A 17,044-nucleotide genomic window follows, 5' to 3' on the forward strand; every position below is an offset into this window, starting at 1 on the left:
CCTGTTTAGCTCAATTGCGCCCTCAGGGTGGTATGGCTTTAAGTGAGGGCTGCTGGAAAGTGTGGGCTATTTAAAGATCAGCCACCCTAATTCGCAATGTATTAAATCAGTTGTAAAGAAAAAAACTCAAGCTTACAGCACCTGGTATTCCCAGGCGGTCTCCCATCCAAGTACTAACCACCAAGCATAATTTTTACACCGCAATCAATAAACATTAGAAAAAACTAAAAATCATCCTTATCAGGCATGGCAATATGCTTTTGCCCAAGAATACACAAAACATCTTTTGTAAATATTTTGTAAAAATTCCCAACCTTGTTTTCCAAAGTACAATAATTATACAATATTTGAACATAGTCTTCCACCATCCCTTTAAACAGTAACCACAAATTTAAAATAAAATCCCTGTTTTTAGCCACATTTCTTCTTTTCCAAACTGCCTTTTTTTGCCAAAATTGATAATAAATTAATAAGTTTCTTATTTGCATTATTCTCACTCATTCTTAACATAAAATTCATCTCCCAGTTCAAATCCCCCTTGTTATCTCTCAAAGCATTGTCTCTTTTAGTTCTTTAAAAAAAATGGGGTCAGTTTTCCACAATATAAAAACAAGTGTAAAATACCTTCATCAGCAATTTTACATAGCCACTGTGCATTTGTTTCCTTTTGCATTGCACACAATCACATTTCAGTAAAAACCACATTGTGTCTGATAAAATACTCCAAACATTCTAGTTCCACATCCAACCATTGCCATTTTATGATCTTCCAAATATCTTTCTCTTTGACTTCATTAAAATGCCTCAACATTAACAAATTTACAATTAATATTTTCCCCCTCAAACTTAAAAACCTGCTCCTCCAAAAAATCAGCCTTCTCTCCATTCCACCTACTATCCCTTCCCACATATTATCTACTGCCACTATTTCATCCTTTGCTAAAACCACCCCTAAAATCTTTATTTCCTGTACCTCCATGAACTTAAATACCCCTGCTAACTCCACCACCCCTCCAAATTTCATATACACTGTTTTTTCTTCATTGATTTTTGCACCCGTCCCATCACAATAGTATTGAATTTTCTCCATAACCTTTTTAACGCTTTCCATATTTTCCACCACAATTGTCGTATCATCTGCGTATTGAAAGATTTTCTTAAATTCCCCTTCCTCTTCCATTTTTATTCCTTTTATTCCTTCCTCCTTATTTATTAAATGTCCTAGAGGTTCCGCCACCAATGAATAAAGCTGTGCTGATAACGGACACCCCTGCCTTATGGACCTTAAAACTTAAAAAGGTTGACTTAAAAAAACATTACATTTTACTTTTGTTAAGATATCCTTGTATAAAATTGCAATCTATTTAATAAAATTTTCCCCAAAACCAAACTTCTTTAATACGGAAAATAAGAATCCATGCTCCACTCTATCAAATGCTTTTTCAAAATCCAAACTAATAACATATGCTTTTCTTTTCTTTTCTTTTATATAACCTATTATGTCTCTTATGCTACTTGTAATGTCTGCTATGTCCCTCCCCTTTACACCATATGCTTGATTAGTTTCAATTATACTTAGAATTACATTCTTCAATCTGTTAGCTAAAACTTTAGCTAAAATCTTAAAATCAGTGTTCAGCATTGTAATGGGTCTAAAATTCTTCAAATTGGTTTTATCACCTTGTTTCTTATAAATTATTTTCATTAAACCTAACCCCATTCTTGGATTAACTCCTTTCCTAAAAACATCATCATAAATTCCCTTTAAAATCACACTGAGTTTTTCTTTAAAAACTTTGTAAAATTCACTTCCAATACCATCTATTCCTGGACTCTTTTTTACTCTTAGGAAGTTTATACAGGTCCTTCTCAAAAAATTAGCATATTGTGAAAAAGTTCATTATTTTCCATAATGTAATGATAAAAATTAAACTTTCATATATTTTAGATTCATTGCACACCAACTGAAATATTTCAGGTCTTTTATTGTTTTAATACTGATGATTTTGGCATACAGCTCATGAAAACCCAAAATTCCTATCTCAAAAAATTAGCATATCATGAAAAGGTTCTCTAAACGAGCTATTAACCTAATCATCTGAATCAACTAATTAACTCTAAACACCTGCAAAAGATTCCTGAGGCTTTTAAAAACTACCAGCCTGGTTCATTACTCAAAACCGCAATCATGGGTAAGAGATTAACCCAGAAGGCCATCATTGACACCCTCAAGCGAGAGGGTAAGACACAGAAAGAAATTTCTGAACGAATAGGCTGTTCCCAGAGTGCTGTTTTAAGGCACCTCAGTGGGAAGTCTGTGGGAAGGAAAAAGTGTGGCAAAAAACGCTGCACAACGAGAAGAGGTGACCGGACCCTGAGGAAGATTGTGGAGAAGGACCGATTCCAGACCTGGGGGACCTGCGGAAGCAGTGGACTGAGTCTGGAGTAGAAACATCCAGAGCCACCGTGCACAGGCGTGTGCAGGAAATGGGCTACAGGTGCCGCATCAGTGGTCCAAAGTACTTTTTTCGGATGAAAGCAAATTTTGCATGTCATTCGGAAATCAAGGTGCCAGAGTCTGGAGGAAGACTGGGGAGAAGGAAATGCCAAAATGCCTGAAGTCCAGTGTCAAGTACCCACAGTCAGTGATGGTCTGGGGTGCCATGTCAGCTGCTGGTGTTGGTCCACTGTGTTTTGTCAAGGGCAGGGTCAATGCAGCTAGCTATCAGGAGATTTTGGAGCACTTCATGCTTCCATCTGCTGAAAAGCTTTATGGAGATGAAGATTTCGTTTTTCAGCACGACCTGGCACCTGCTCACAGTGCCAAAACCACTGGTAAATGGTTTACTATGTTACTATGACCATGGTATTACTGTGCTCAATTGGCCTGCCAACTCTCCTGACCTGAACCCCATAGAGAATCTGTGGATATTGTTGAAGAGAGAAGTTGAGAGACGCAAGACCCAAAAACACTCTGGATGAGGTTAAGGCCGCTATCGAAGCATCCTGGGCCTCCATAACACCTCAGCAGTGCCACAGGCTGATTGCCTCCATGCCACGCTGCATTGAAGCAGTCATTTCTGCAAAAGGATTCCCGACCAAGTATTGAGTGCATAACTGAACATAATTATTTGAAGGTTGACTTTTTTTTGTAATAAAAACACTTTTCTTTTATTGGTCGGATGAAATATGCTAATTTTTTGAGATAGGAATTTTGGGTTTTCATGAGCTGTATGCCAAAATCATCAGTATTAAAACAATAAAAGACCTGAAATATTTCAGTTGGTGATTTCAGTTGCAATGAATCTAAAATATATGAAAGTTAAATTTTTATCATTACATTATGGAAAATAATGAACTTTTTCACAATATGCTAATTTTTTGAGAAGGACCTGTAGCTTGTATAATTTCTTCTGGAGCTCCGTGCTCCATCGCGGCCGCTGCTCTGCTCGACCAGCCACATGCTCCCCACGACGCCAAGGCTTAACCTCGCATCTACCGGCGTCACGTCCAATTTTTCCCCGGCGTCCTTTTAGCTTTAGGCTGTGCCTACAATTCCTCCAATCGGGAAGTGGACCGCATGTAATCCTGCGGCAAACAGCGATTAATTCCGACGCTCCGTCCTCGTGAAGGTAAACAAAGCGGATCTGTATGATCTAAGTTATTAGTCTCCCAGCAATCCGCCAAACCTCACTCCTAAATCTACAACAACAGGGCGGCGTAATAATCGGGCAAAAACCGGAAGGCCCCGAACTCACCTCGCTCGACACTCCATTGCCCCGCGCACACAAAACCCGACTCTCCTTGAGTGCTGGCTCGCAGCAGCAGGCTTGCAGCAGCAGAGCCTCACTGGCTTCCCGCTTCGACTCAACCTTTTATTAACCGTGGCTCATCCGGGCCGCAGCGTCATCATGCAGTCGGGCCTCAAGCTCTCGTGCTAGCGGCACAGGCCGTGTTGCAAATACATTTTTAGGTAAGTCGCTAAAAGGTGTCATTGGTTGCTGAAAGTTGTTAAACGACGTTGTAACACAATGATCTTGATATTATTTTTAGCCACGTCGCAAACGGCGTAGAATACAGATAAATTTCTAAGATTTTCTTAATTTCGCGAGTATATTTTCCTGTATTTTAAATTACACTCCACTCAGATAAACGGATGAAAAAGATTGATTTGATAGAAAATTATTTCAGCTATGTACCTTAAACGACTATCGATTTATCCACCTTTTTCCTCAACGCGGAAGTGAGCCTATGGGGTGAGGCTTTCGTTTCATTAGCCGCTATAGATAAGTAATGAGGAGAATAACAACGTGCAGTAAAACTGTTTTGCAGTACAAACCAGAGTGTTCTTAATTAAGATAACAGATTAAAATAATATGATAGGACGCATCAATTGTCAATATCAAGCAGCAAAACGAACTGTTTTGTACAGCTAAAAATAAGGTTTACCACAAAGAAACAATCAACAAGTGCAACCTAATTCACATGTGACGTGAGTATTACTAGGCAACTCTCTCCAAGTCTAGCCAACGTGCGCATCGGCTAGTTTTTCAATATTTTCTTCGCGTGATTAAGAGGAAATGCATGTGTTTTTAAGCCTAATAACCTTAAAGCTGCACGCAAAAAAAAAAAAAAAAAAACGCTGCAGTGTCTGCTCCCGCAGGAGCCTCTATCTATATCTCTCCACTCCCTCAGGAGCTTTTCCCTATTTTCTCCACTGCCGCTGCAGTGTCCGCTCCCGCAGGAGCCTCTATCTATATTTCTCCACTGCTGCAGCAGCGAACACTTTCACAGAAGCCAAGGGGAGTGTTTTAAAAAAAAAAAAAAAAAAAACACCGCCCTTATCAAACAATAGCTTGTAAAATTTCCTGAAATAAATATAATAGCAGTGAGGCCTTGGTGATCGCTTTAAATGTGGTATGAAAAGCAATTAACGATACTGTTCTATTGAACAAACTTAACGTATTTTAAACAATATAATGTACATGCATTGTCAAAAGCCTTCAAAGGGCACTAACTTCCTGATGATTGTTTCTCCGTGTCACTGTGCAATTTAATCCTCGTTTGGCTAAACATTTAATTCAAATGTACTCTTAATCTTGAATTTTTAAACAATTCTTTACTACAGAGGTGCTACGGCAATCATAAATCCTTGAATGTGGACATCAAAAGTTGCCATTTTTCATGCGAGCCCTCTTGATGTAAAACAAAAAAATAATAATTTTTGACTTACTGTAGCAGGCAGATTACTCACTGTTCTTGATGCACAAACTATTGGAGGAAATCCCCAATACTGATTTGGGGGTTTATATGAACGTGTTTCTGAGGGGGAGCTGACTGTCTTCTAAAAAGTTTACGTGGTATAATTTCACAAAGCTTGTGAGAACATTCTGTTTTTGCTTCAAATTGGGTTATTAAATCAAATTATGTGTATGATTATTGTTATATAACTAAATGATATGAAATGATATGTACATGAATTATATAACTAAAATTAACTGTAGTTACATATTTAGGTTAAATAAAGATGTCAGTCTTCATTTATTTATTTTTCTTCTCCTTTTTAGGAAACAAATCAAATGACTTACCCAGTCAATTATATATATATATACGTGTGTATAAAAAAAAACAATACTGTAAAACAGTGATTTTTTTGGCTTTAGGCTATCATACCAGTCCATACCCATTAACGATCAGCCCTTTCGATGCCCCGCCTTCTCAGTTTTGCATTAGCCACTGGAGTGGCTACTTGGAAAATTCTGGGGTAAGAACCTCCTAATCGATCCATCAGCTCCGTATAACTTGCCGTTTTGAAACATAATCACCTCGATTACTATTGATGATTTCTGAAATTCAAAAAAAAAAAAAAAAAACCTTATATATTTCATGGGTCTTAGCACTTGGCTGGCAAAAGTCGACATCGCCTCAGATTTCAGAGTTATGCCTATGCATCCAGATTCATAGAACTTATTTGGGGTACACTGGCACAGGAAATTCTATTTATTTTATTTTTTGTAAGTTTAACTTTCGAATGCAAAGACCGCACCAAGACTTTCTGACACGTTATCGGAAGCAGCTCATCGGATTTTTAAACAGTTACACAAAGTAATCCTCATAGCATCTACCCATTTAGACAACCCAAAATTGTTCTTAGTATTGAACTCCCTGTCAGGTGCTGCAAGAGCTTTCCCGGTCGAGTGAATGTTTTTCTTTCAACTATCGGTGTTGCTTAGCCATCCGCGGAGTGAGTATTGAATGCCCGTCGAATGCTGCAAGAGCCCTCCCGGTCAAGCGATCTTGGCCTTTCCATCCGACTACTGGTGAACATGAGCAGTCCGTGTCGAGAGTATTGAGCTCCCACTAGATGCCATCAAGAGCCTCCCCGGCTACACTCCCTTACTTTAAAAAAATAAAAAAATAAAAAAAAAATACCTTCACTGTCTGGCCAAATACCGGCCAGTCAACTTTACCTTTCCCGTCTTATGCTCGGAGATGCTTACCCGTTTGATGTCGTGAGTATTTACCTCCCATCAGACGTCGGCGAGAGCCTCCCGTCTAGAAAACATTACTTTTTCCCTTTCTACGGTCAGCGAGGCTTACCCGTTTCGGCGCTGTGAGTATTGAGCTCCCGTCGGATGTCGGCGAGAGTCTCCCGGCTAGACAACTTACTTTTTTCATCCTATGGTCAACAAAGGCTTACCCGTCTGATGCTGTGAGTATTGAGCTCCCATCGGACGTCGGCGAGAGCCTTCCGGCCACACACCCTTACCTTTTCCTCCTTCGGCCAGCGAGGCTTACCCGTTCGATGCCTTGAGTATTGAGCTCCCATCAGACGCCGTCGAGAGCCTCCTGGCAACACAACTTTACCTTTCCGTCTTGCGTCCGGAGAGGCTTATCGGTTTGATGCCTTGAGTATTGTGCTCCCATCGGATGTCGGCGAGAGCCTCCCAGCTAGACAACCTAACCTTTTCCTCCTTCGGTCAGCGAGGCTTACCCGTTCGATGCCTTGAGTATTGAGCTCCCATCGGATGTCGGCGAGAGCCTCCCGGCTAGACAACCTTACCTTTTCCTTTCTACGGTCGACGAGGCTTACCCGTTCGATGCCTTGAGTATTGAGCTCCCAATCGGACATCGGCGAGAGTCTCCCAGCCACATAAACTTTACTTTCTCCATGCTACGGTTGGAGAGGCTTACCCGTTCGATGCCTTGAGTATTGAGCTCCCATCGGACGTCGGCGAGAGTCTCACGGCCACCTAACTTTTCGTTCCTGTTTGACGGGTGGCGATGCTCAGCCGTATGACGTTAATAGTCTCGACCTCCTGCCAAATGCTGTCCAAATCTTTTCCCCCCGCTTGGTGAGGCTTACCCGTTCGATGCCCTGAGTCCTGATCTCCCATCGGAATGCTGTGAGAGCCTGCGCAGTCGGGGTTCCCTTTTCCCGCTCCCAGGCCGGCGAGGCTTACCCGTCTGATGCCGTTGAGTATTGTGCTCGTGTCAGATGTCGGCGAGAGTGCTCCCGGTTGGGTTTCTTTACTTGCTGCCCACAAACAGGTCTTATCCATCTGATGCCATGAGTATTGATCTCCCGTCTACTACACTACACTACTACACGTCCGTCGTTCTGAGTCTAGATCTCCAGTCGGAGGCTTCTTGGGCCCTCTCGGTCAGTTATCTGCCCTGGTTGCCCACTGATTAGCAGGGGCTCATCAGCCAGTAGGCACGTACGCCAACACTGTGACCTATTCCAGTCGAGGCAACTCGGGCCCTCCTGATCGGGCTATTCAATCATGCTGCTACTCCTTCATCAGCCGGTAGGGCTCATCCGTTCCAATGCAGTGAGGTGCTCCGGTTGAGCAATGGCTCGAGCCCTCCTGACCCGGGCGCCCCAAATCACGTAGTACGATACCAGCAGCCGGTAGGGCCTACTTTTCCAAATGTATAAGTCGCTCCCACCAGAGTACGTAGGCTCTTCCGGCCTGCCAACCAGCTGACTTTCCAAATATCAGCCCCCGCCAGATCTCAATGCTATTGTGGGGGGGTCCTTAGTCTGGCGGCTGTCCTTTTTGCTATTGCCTTTTTGGGGGGTACTCTAGGTTCGGGCCATTCCCGAGCTCGGAGCCCTTCCCCGGACAGCATGCCAAATATGCATTATAATACTTCAGCTAATTATATGCAAGTGTGAAGTCGTGAAACGTCCTTATTATCTCCTTTTCCTTTGCCCTTTTCACCCTTTGCAGTACCTTACAGAACTTGAATTGAATATTTCTTTATTTCTAATTTCACATTTTCCACCATTGTCTTTTATCTTCTAATTACATTGCATCTCTTTTTTTCCTCATCTAATAAATTCTCTATCCCATTTTTTAAACTTTCATGCTTAAGATTTCTGTATTTAAAATCCATACCCCAGGCCCTTTCATTTCCCTCTTAAAATCCATCCTTATTAAAACCATTTTATGATCACTTAAAGTTGTTTCTTTATAAAGTACATCATCAATAAAACAATCCAAATTTCTTGTGCTCAAAAAAGAATCTATCCTAGTTTGGCACATAAAATTCCCAACTAATTGTTTTCTTGAATATTCTCTTCTTCTTTTCATTTCTTTCCCTCCAAACATCAATCATATATTTTTTCTTTCATCAATAATTTAAGTTCCTTCCTTCCACCGTCCGTCCTAAAACCATCCCATTAGCCATGTCTATTTTGCTAAAAACAGTATTAAAATCCCCTGCAACCACCACCCTTTTCCATTTCTCCATTATGTCTCTTAAAACATTAAAAATAAATTTTCTTATCTTTTTCCTCATTTGGTGCATGTACATTTACTACAATTAATTTTTCATCCTCAAAATCTATTTCTACTGCAATACATTTCCCTTTTTTATCATCATACATTTGTTTTGTCATAATAGCTTTTCCCTTTTTTTATCAAAATAGCCACTCCTACTCCCAAACTTTTCTCACTCGTTACTAAAAAATATCTCCCCTTCCCACCTTCTTTTAAAATCTTCAATTACATTTCCTTTCCAGTTAGTTTCTTGCAATAAAATCATATCATTCCACCACTGTCCTGCTTCTTTGTAACAACTTCCTTCACCACTCTTTTCCTTGCTTTTTCAAAATTTGGTGTTACCTTTTTCACTCTTCTTTTGTTCGATGCCCCCGTGCTCCCACCATACAAAGTGAAAAAAAAAGTGACGTGACATTCAGCCAAGTATGGTGACCCATACTCAGAATTCGTGCTCTGCATTTAACCCATCCGAAGTGCACACACACAGAGCAGTGAACACACACACACACACTGTGAACACACACCCGGAGCAGTGGGCAGCCATTTTATGCTGCGGCGCCCGGGGAGCAGTTGGGGGTTCGGTGCCTTGCTCAGGGGCACCTAAGTCATGGTATTGAAGGTGGAGAGAGAGAACTGTACATGCACTCCCCCCACCCACAATTCCTGCCGGCCCGAGAGACTCGAACTCACAACCCTTCGATTGGGAGTCCGACTCTCTAACCATTAGGCCACGACTTCCCCACAGCACGACTTCCCCACATACGTGATGTTTCCACTCTCTGTCTGGCTCCCCTTCCTCGTTGACTCCTTCCTGCTCCTCCACTTTGTCTAGTATATTCTGTACACTCGCAGTTATCTGCATTGGTGTCCATTTCTCTTCCGGTGTTAATCTTGTTGATTCATGTCCATTTCCTGTGTCCTTTTCCTCTGATTTTTCTGCGTCGTCCTGTTGCTCTTCCTCATTATCATGCATCCGCCCGCTCACCTGATCCTCTTCCTGCTCCTCATTGTCCATCCAGCTTTCACATTTGTCCAAAATCATTTTACAGTCCGGGCACCTCAGCGCAGTACAGTCTCTCGCAAAATGGCCTCTTTCCTTGCATTTGTGACATTTGAAGTCCGGACAGTCCTTCATTATATGGTCAGGGCTCATACACAGTCTACAGGTCTTCACCTGCTGACTGTGTATCACCCTAAAGTATTGAGGACCTCCCTCCGTCTCCATCCTTGTGCTGTATGGCGAAGAAGCCACTTCCTTTGGAAAACGCACTCTTAGGAACCTCGTTCCGTCTTCTATGTGGGTGCCCGAGTAGAATCTCCTCCTTATTTGAGAAATGGGTGTTACTCCCCATCCTTCTAGCTTATTTAAAATCTCATCGTCATTCATGTATGCAGGCAAATGCATGAACGAGACAACAAAGTCTCTGTTGTGTAGCTTTTTAATTTCACAAATTTTCCCTTTAATGGTTAGTCCATCAACCAATTTCTCAGTGTCCTCTTCATGCTCCAATGTAATCTCATATTCCCTCATCCGCTTAGGTCTTAGTGCTAAAATTCTTGTTACTTCAATCTTCTCTGTTAATGCTTTTATAATATCTCTGCTCTCCCATCTTGTACCTCTGACAAATCCACCACCACAGTCGCTTCTTTTGTGTAAATCCTCTTGTCAGTTATTTCATTATAATCCTTTTCTCTTTGTCTATATCCCAGTCCATTTTCTGTTTGCCTCCATGTTCCTCGTTACTGACATGGATTTGACACCATTAATCCATCCATTTTACAAAAAAAACAAACAAACCCCGACAGATCCCTCCCAAACAGTAAAGCTGTTGGGAGGACACAAATAAAACAAAAATAACAAAAAAAATACAAACAAAAACACTTGTTTTAACCAAACAAAATAACGAAACACAAAAAGTTTGGGTGAGCCTCCCTCACCCCTCTGTGGCCCAATCACTTCCTGTTTGCTCACTAGTGCCTCTAGTGAGCTCAGGGTGGTATGGCCGCAAGCGAGGGCTGCTGCAATGTGTGGGCTATTTAAAGATCAGCAACCCTAATGCGCAATGTATTAGATCAATTTTGATGAAAAAACTCAAGCTTACAGCACCTGGTATTCCCAGGTGGTCTCCCATCCAAGTACTAACCAGGCCCGACCCTGCTTAGCTTCCGAGATCAGACGAGATCGGGCACGCTTTTTTTTTTTTTTTTTTTTTATTTAAAACATTGTACATTTCCACATTATATATTCATTCTTTCTCATTCGTTGTTTCATTTACATACACCTATCTTTAATACCTAATTCTTTTGGCAAATTTATCTTATATTCTTGAAAACATTCCAATATTCTTGTATCCTTCCCTGTGAGGATTTTATAAAACCTCTCAACTTGTCCATTCATTCTAAAATAATTATATAAAGTATTTATATGTCCCTCTTCTAAAAACCCCTCACATATTAATATTGCAACTTTTTTCTCTCATTACATTGTCTACACCATATTGCATATCTTGCTATAGATAAAATGAACTTTACCATATACATTTCTTTCCCTTTCCCTTTTATACCAAGTAAAAAAACTGATTCCATTTCCATTGTCTTTCAGTTTTTTCTCCCAAAATTCCCTCAACAAAGATTTCAAATTTCCTCACAAAATCTTCTAGTTCAGAACAAAATAAAAACAAATGTAAAAGACCTTCATCTTCTTTCACAAACATCACATCTTGCATTTTGTTCAAAACCCATTTTACATAATCTCATTTTTGTATAAATTACATTGTGTCTTAAAAGAAAATTTAAATTCTCAATCACTGGATCCATATAACTTATTCTTAAATTCTCCCAAATATTTTCAGATTCCGTCCCTGGAAATAGTCTATTCCAAAAACCATTTGCTATTGGTTTAGCAAAAACATTTTTTCTAAAAAAATGTATAAATCATTTTAAAAAGAACATGACTGAAAAGACACTTCATTCCCACTTTCTTTTAAAAGGACATGAACCTTTCCTTCTCCTTCCTCCTTTTTTTTCCTATTCTTTCTATCCATTCATTTGGAATTGTTTTTTTATTTTTTCAAACTGTTGCTTTACAATACTCTTATCAACGTCTTCTCCACTTTCTTCAATTTCATCTACTATACCTTGCAGTGGAATAAAACCTTCTTTTACCTCATATAAAACATATTTGACTTTATTTATTCCTGCTTTAATCCATTTCTTAAAATATTTCATTATTTTCATATACAATGTTTGAATTTAAAAATAATGGTTGATTCAAAAGCTCCTCCATCCCTTCTGGTTTGTATACAAGTGTCAATAAATATTCGTTCCACACTCTTAAAACTTCTTTATACAATTCTGATACACCATTTAACATTTTCTTTCACTTTCATCCATATAATGTCCTTTCCCATGTTAAAACCACCACACCTATTTAAAAAAATCTCATATCATCTTTCCATTCTTGTCTATTTTCTTTATTCAAAAATTTCTTTATAATTTTTATCCTTAAACTCTTCTTCCTTAAATACGGATATAACAAACCTAAGCCTCCCTCCTAAATTGGTCCTGTCATTGTATCATAAGCAATCTTTGCTGGTTTCCCCTCCCATATAAAATTCAAAATACCCTTTTTTAATCTCTTATAAACCCACATCGGCAATGAAATAACCTCTAATGCATACCACATTTTTAAAAGCATCAGAGCATTTACAATCAAAACTTTCCCTCTTAATTTTAACATCCTTTGTCTCCAGAAGGTCAATCTTCTCTCCATTCCCCCTAAGATTTCATCGCATATTAAATCTCTAGTTTTCTTTTCATCTTTCCCAATTGTAATTACCAATATTTTCATATTTTCTGTCTCTTCTTTAAAACTAAAATAATCTGGTAAAGGCTTTGCTGTTCCTATTCTTATTTATATTTATTTTTGCTCCTGAACCCTTACAATAGTTTTGTATTTTATTCATTGCTCTTTCAACGCTATCTGTATCCCTTAAAATGAATGTTGTGTTGTGTTTGTTCCTTTTGTATTCCTTCAAAACCTATTCCTTTAATATTTTCATCTTCCCCAACCACTAAACCCAGTGGTTCAGCAACTATACTATACAATAATGCAGATAAAGGGCACCCTTGTCTTACTGATCTTGTTATACTAAATACGTCAGTTAAAAACCCATTACACTTTATACAACTGATTGCACCTTTGTGTAAAACTCTAATCCATTTTATTAAATTATTCCCAAAACCAAAATACCCATAAAATTCAAATCATATTCTACCCTATCAAATGCTTTTTCCAAATCTAAACTAATGATGTATCCCTCTTTATTATTCTCTGTCATATAACTTATTTTTTCTCTTATATTACTAACTTTATCAGTAATTTTTCTCCCTATTATTGAATAAGATTGATTTTTTGTTATTATTCCAGGTAGAACCTTCTTTAACCGATTTGCTAACATTTTTGCAAGAATTTTAAAATCTGTATTTAACATTGATATAGGTCTATAGTTCTTTAAAGCACCTCTTTTTTTTAAAAAATAAATAAATTTACCAATCCTACTCTCATCATTTGACTTGGGGATTAAAGTATCCTTAAAAACTCTATAAAATTCACTAGTCAAACCATCTGCTCCAGGACCTTTCCCATTGTTTAACTCTACTATTGCGGTCTCTATTTCTTCCTCTAAAAATTTTTTTTTTACACTCTTTAATAAAAACTGCTTTTCCTCCTCTTTTATACCTTCGCTTTTAAATAGATCTGCATAAAACTCCCTTACACTTTATAATTATAATCCTTTCTATATCTCCATTTTCTTTTTGTAATTCCTCTTTCAAAATATTCCGAACTGCTACTTCTCCCCTTTTAATCTTTTGTTTCAATCTACTATACCTCAATGAATACTTTTTTTATTTCATATTTTACATTATCCCACCACACCCTCTTATCTTCTTCAAACATCCCTTTCCCTCTCTCATTTTTTATTATTGCTTCCACTGCAAATTTATAATTCTCATCTTTTAAAAGTTCATTATTTAAACACCATATCCCCTTTCCCCTCTCTACCCCAGTTTCATTAAAATTAACATACTATGATCACTAAGACAAGTAATTTTGTAATGTATTCTTGCCATAATTCTTTTAATCAACATAAAATCTATTCTACTCTGCTTAATTTTTTCTTTTACCAACTGTTGCCTTGAAAAATCTTTTATTCCTTCATTTCGTTCTCTCCATATATCTATTAGATCATTTTTATCAATTAATTTAAGCAATTCATCCCTTCCACTATCTCTTTTAAAAACCATATCTTTTGCTATATCCATTCTACTCAAAGCCGTGTTAAAGTCACCCATTAATACAACCTTTTCCCACTTTTCTATATAATCATTTAAATTATTAACAAATATTTTCTTTTTGTCCTCTGCATTTGGAGCATGTACATTACATAAAATAATATTTTCTCCTCCACCGACCATTTTCACAATTATACATTTGCCTTCTTTATCATCACAATATAATCATTTTAACATCATCATCACATATTCCTTTTAAATAAAACCGCAACTCCTTTTCCTTTTTCACCATCACCATTATTATAATAAATTTCCCCTTTCCATCTTCTTTTAACATCTTCCATCATTTCATTTTTCCAATTTGTTTCTTGCAATAAGATCACATTTGATTTTTTACACAGTTCTTTCACTTTTTAAAATTTTTCCTCTTTCAATAAACCTCTAACATTTAATGATACAATACTTAAAAGACTAATAATTAAAGTGTTCTTTTCTATATACACATCACTCATTTTCTTCCGTATTCATCAGTACCCCAAATCTGTTTCCATGAAATTCTTTTCTTTTCTTCTGCCTTCTATTTTTAACCATTTCTATATTGGGGGGTTACCTTTATGGATCTTCTTCTCTGTTTTCTCCTTTTCCCAAATCCTCTTCTGTTTCCAAGTTCTTTTGTGCTTCTTCCATTTTGTCCTGTTCCTCCGTCATTGTTTGCATTGTCTCTAGTAATGTTTGTTTGTCACTTTCCATTTGTCCATCATTGTCCTTTTCTTTTTGATGCTCCACTTCATTTTCTACACTGTCCATCAAGCCATTATTATGTTCTTTCTCCTCCATCCTTTCCGGTTGATGTATATCCTTTTCTGTTGAGTCCTGAATTACCTTCCATCCTTGTCCTTCTACTGTTACGAACCGCACACACAGACAGTGAGATCCAATTGCAGTGTTTAATAGGGAGAATCCAAAATCGTAATCCAGACAGGCAATAGGTCAATAATAACCAAAGCAGTCCAAAACAAGAAACACGAAAAACACTAGGAAACACGAGAAAGCAGGGCGACATAAACCAAGGACTCCATGAAACAGATAGAGACAGACCGGTTTATATGGACAGGTGAAAACGATGAAAGTGGGGACAGCTGAGTGCAATTAACAGGTGTGCAATTAACAGTGATGAATGGGACAAAGGCTTGTGGGAAATGTAGTGCCTGCAGTGGGGTGACTATGGGGAAGTGAGACCACTAGTGGACACCCAGGGAAACACAGACCAGACACTGTGACATCTACACTCAAAATTTCAGTCTCTCTTATTTGATTGTCATCTCCTTCTGCTTCTTCATTCTCCATCCAACACTCACACTTCACCAAAGCACGTTTACAATCTGGGCACTTTACAGCATTGCAGTTACGAGCATAATGCCCCTGCTCTTCACATTCATAACACTTCAAATCAGGGCAGTCTTTGAAGACATGGCCAGGATCCATGCATAACCTACAGATTTTCATCTGCCTATCATGCATGATCCTGAAGTATTTTGCCCCTTCGGCCGTTTCAAACTTGGTACTATAGGGCAGGGATACCACCTCTTTTGGAAATCGGACTTTAAGGTATCTTGTTCCATCAGCTATTTTTGTGGCAGGATAGTATCGCCTTTTAATGTCACCTTTCCAACTTTGATAGAATGTCTTTATTATCAATGTATGCTGGTAAGTGCATAAAAGAAACAATACACTCTCTTGTCTGCAATTTCCTGATTTCACACATCTTTTCTTTTATCATTAAACCAGCCATTAAATCGTCACACATACCTTCATCATCCAAAGTCAGTTCATATTCTCTATCTGGTCTTGGTCTTACGGCCAACAGCTTTCCAAATCCAATCTTTGCTGTCACAGCCTCTATAATGTCCTCCACCTTTGCATCTCTTAAATCCATCAGATTCACAATTACTGTAGCTTCCTTCAGAAAAGGCTTGTTTGCAAATCCTTCCTTTGCTTTGCCACCAAAACTATTAATATTCCTTCGAATTCCAATATCATTTGCCATTTGTTGTCCACGTTCTTCCTTTCCTGTTTCTCCTGCCATATCCTTATTTGTTGCCATTAATCCATCCATTTTAAAATTAAAAAAAAAATGGCTCCCCCAAGCAGCTTTAACTGCTGGGGAGTCCAACTAAAAAAATATAATAAAGACAAAACAATGAAAAAACAAACTAACAAAACTATTAAAACAAAAAAATGGTGGGCCTCTCCCACCAACTGCTATTGCAACACTTCCTGCCAACTCACTTCCTGCTGCACTCTAGCACGCTCAGGGTGGTGTGGCTGTAAGCGAGGGCTGCTGCAAAGTGTGGGCTATTTAAAGATCAGCCACCCTAATTTGCAGTAAATTAGATCAGTTGTGAAGAAAAAACTAAAGCTTACAGCACCTGGTATTCCCAGGCGGTCTCCCATCCAAGTACTAACCAGGCCCGACCCTGCTTAGCTTCCGAGATCAGACGAGATCAGACGAGATCGGGCACGCTCAGGGTGGTATGGCTGTAAGCGAGGGCTGCTGCAAAGTGTGGGCTATTTAAAGATCAGCCACCCTAATTTGCAGTAAATTAGATCAGTTGTGAAGAAAAAACTAAAGCTTACAGCACCTGGTATTCCCAGGCGGTCTCCGATCCAAGTACTAAACAGGCCCGACCCTGCTTAGCTTCCGAGATCAGACGAGATCGGGCGCTTTTTTATTTTTTATTTTTATTTTTTTAATATTTCAGTACAAAAAAATACATCAGATATTTCACATTTAAATCATTCCTGTTATCGAAACCTCTCTGTCATTAAATAAATGCAGACATTCATTTAAGGTTACATTAAAGTTTCTAAGCTAACATAATCCTTTTCACCTATGTGAGAGAAAAAAAAAAAAAACTACACATTAATTTTTAGTCCATTCAGTGTTTTCAAAACAT

The 17,044-nt window shown here is 38.7% G+C and overlaps 1 pseudogene; it reads right to left on the reverse strand.

The window, feature by feature from the left end:
* Positions 1-16,504: 16,504 nt before the first annotated feature.
* LOC122143006 lies at positions 16,505-16,633 on the reverse strand (annotated as a pseudogene).
* Positions 16,634-17,044: the final 411 nt, after the last annotated feature.

The sequence above is a fragment of the Cyprinus carpio genome, unplaced genomic scaffold (assembly GCF_018340385.1).
Source record: "Cyprinus carpio isolate SPL01 unplaced genomic scaffold, ASM1834038v1 S000000566, whole genome shotgun sequence".
NCBI lineage: Eukaryota > Metazoa > Chordata > Actinopteri > Cypriniformes > Cyprinidae > Cyprinus > Cyprinus carpio.